The sequence below is a fragment of the Euphorbia lathyris genome, chromosome 6 (genome assembly GCF_963576675.1).
Source record: "Euphorbia lathyris chromosome 6, ddEupLath1.1, whole genome shotgun sequence".
In the NCBI taxonomy this organism is placed as follows: Eukaryota; Viridiplantae; Streptophyta; class Magnoliopsida; order Malpighiales; family Euphorbiaceae; genus Euphorbia; species Euphorbia lathyris.
In genome coordinates this window covers 27,243,924-27,247,289 of record NC_088915.1, presented here as the reverse complement: position 1 = coordinate 27,247,289, position 3,366 = coordinate 27,243,924, and positions in this window count along the sequence as shown.

Below are 3,366 nucleotides of genomic sequence, written 5' to 3'. Positions count from 1 at the left end.
GTAGATGAGAAATAAATTAGAGTATCCAGCATGAAAAATATTTGAACTAGTGTTAGACGAGGTGCCGCGGCCTAATCTCCCGGGCGGACCGGGGGGTGGACACCTCATGGCGACGTAAGCGGTGATTGTCGCTGAAAGTAACCAATCATGGAATCAAGCTGCTCGGCAGGACCGGAGCTCGGAGATATGGAAAAGTCGCCACCCACGAATGGGAAAATGAACACCGATCCCTTGCGGGAGACCGGTGTGGGTTCGGGAAACTTAGGTACGAGCCGAGAAGGCTAGCTCCTTTCCGGAGAAAGGCTACTAGGCACCCCGACATCGTCCGGTTATGAACCACCGGCCTCCTACTCAGCATGTTAGGCGATAACGGACTAATCGTATACTTCTTTAAGTTTAAAATTCATTTGAAACCTTTTCTTTCTCTTTTTGGAAACCGTTTTGAGCATATATTATTGAAAAGCCACTTTAGTAAAGAATCACCCATTTACATCAATTTGATATACATACAAAGAGAGGGGAGGAAGAAAGAAGTGGTTTATTTACCACGTGATTTACATGTCCTGTTGCGTGTTAATTCTATACTAACTCATTTTCCCAAAACGAGTTTATTTACATGGTTCGTACCTTAATCGCCGTTGGAACGATTTAGGTGCGTTTTAAAACCCCGTTTGATGAAGTTCACCCGAATCGCCGTTGGAACGACTCGAGTGTTTGAAAACGTTGAGATAAAAACCTTTAATAAGAAAACGTGGTTAAACATACAAGTCAATTTTATTTTGTACAAATCCTTTAAGAAAACGATTCAAAACTCTATTATTCACAAAGAAACGATTTTAATTACAATGTTCGCTTAATCCGTCGTTGGAACGGACTAAGGTTTTAAAGCGTGATGTTTTGGGAAACGATTTTGAAATGTCAAGAAAACACTATTTATTTACATTAGGAACTTCTAAAAACTCATTAGTTTAAATAATTAAATTGAAAACTCTTTTTTTGTGATTTATTTTCCCCTCTTACTTAATGGACTCTTTACCTATTATGATTATAATAATAAACCCATTTAAATCAAGATTCACACTCAAATAAAGCCCATTTGAAACCCGGGCCCATGGATGGGCCAAAAGAATAAAGAAAACAAATTAAGCATATATATATACATTTAAATCAAAAAGAGAATATGAGAATGAAAGTTAATAAAAAAGGAACTATATAATACATGTATGAAAATACTAGATATAATACATTTATACTTTAAAAATGTGAAAATAGTAAACAAATCTCATAAATAAGAAAATAATCTTTTATCCAAAATAGTTTCATATAATAATCAATAACATAACCCATATACCCCAAAACTACATATATACACAACTAATATAGTTTTAAATATCAAAAATAACATATACCAATATCTACTAATTATTTTCCAAAATACCTAAGTAAATAACCTTTAAAATAGGATCTAATATGACTCAAATGAATAAAAAGAACATATATATACATATACTTATGTTTAAAAATTAAATAAAGAATAATATACAAACATCCTAAATAATTATATACACTACATATCTAAAAAATAGTTTAAAAGTATATATTACATAACTATATATATGCATACCAAGGATCAAAAACTTAAAAGTTGAGAAAGAGGGACTAAAACAACATTTTTTACATTCCAGCAGATTTACCGATGGAAAATCCGTCGGTAAACAGCAATTAGTGACAGAAATGGCAAATTACAGCAGCACTCCAATTATTTCCAGATTTATTCAAAAGCTTTAAATTAAGTCTAATTCAATCGTTTTGGATTTCCGAACTACCAAAAATGGATCATAGTCAATAACGGAAATTCCTAAGACGACGTTTTTATTTTCAAACATTATTTGGAAATTTCTTTAAATTAAAACTTATAATTACAACGTTTTTAATACCCGAACTACCTTTTTATCGGATCATGGTTCGTATTGGGATATCAAAACGAGGTTTTTTTATTTTAAAACAAAACCAAATTTTATTCAACACGAGACGAAAATTAAATAAATACGCAAAATTAAATAAAACGTGATAAATAAATAAATGACAAAATAAATAAAATTATAACATAAAAATAAATAAAGGAAAAGAAATAAATTAAATAAAATAAAACGAGTCTAGTCCTCGGATAATACCTCAAGTTCGGTATCTGACAGTCGAAGCCGATTGATTCCACGAGTCGTGATTTTCCGGTTTTTTGTGTTTTTTAGTAAAAATTTAACTTTGGGAAATTCGGAATTTTTGAGAAAAAAAATATTTTTCTCAAAAAAAATCACTTTCTCTCTCTAAAAATGATTAGAGTGAGAAAGGCTCCAAAATTCTCCCTCATCCAAATGCATGGGGATCCGTGCCTTTTATAGGCAAACGGATCCCCGACGGAATGGGCGACGCCGAAGAGAATTGGGCATCGCCCAAGGGGGTTGGGCTGCCGCCCAACCTTGCGTTGGGCTACCGTCCAACATTGTTGGGCGGCCGCCCAACGATTGTTGGGCGATCGCCCAACAGCGTTGGGCGAGCACCCAACTGTCGTTGGGCGTCCGCCCGACGGCCGCCGGGGCGCGTCTCGCACCGTCGGGCGTGCACGCCCCGCGTCCGTCGAGCTTGCGTTTCGCGCCGTCGGGCGTCCACGCGTCGTGACCGCCGAACGTGTGTTCCGCACTGCCGGGCGCACACGTCCCGTGGCCGATGAGCACGCGCCTCGCGCCGCCAAGCTCGTGCATTGCTCAGACGTCGAGCGCGTGCTATCCGGGTTTGGATGCGCGCGTCCAACGGACGTCGAGCGCGCGCTTTGCGTCGTCGAGCGGGCGTCCGACTGTCGTTGAACGCGCGCCGGCTGCCGCTAAGCACTCGCACCATGTCGTTAAGCATTCGCGAGCCATTCGATCAACAGCAGTGACCCACCGTAACTTATTTATTTTTTTCGAAACTTTTGGAATCAATCGCTTCAACCGTCTTGTTTTCAGGTTTTCGTCACAGGTCCTCCGACTCGGTGTCTACAACTAGGTTGTGCATTTTATGAAGGAGACAACTATAAAAAAAAAACTAGTAAATTGAGAAGTAGCTTAATTTTGATACTTTACAATGCAGGAATAAAACTATAGCACCTAGCATAATCTAAATATGCATTGCTCTTTCTACTGCAATAGATTTATCTAGTGCAATAGATTTGATAGCCTGCTGAATTATGCAGAATAAAATTGAAGTCAATAATTATTAATTTCTGCAAATCAGGGTTAGGTGATGGATTTGATGTGTTCAGCTCAAGTTACATTAATGAAAGTATGGTAACTGGTGACCCTACTCCAGGTTTGAAGGAATTTAATTTGT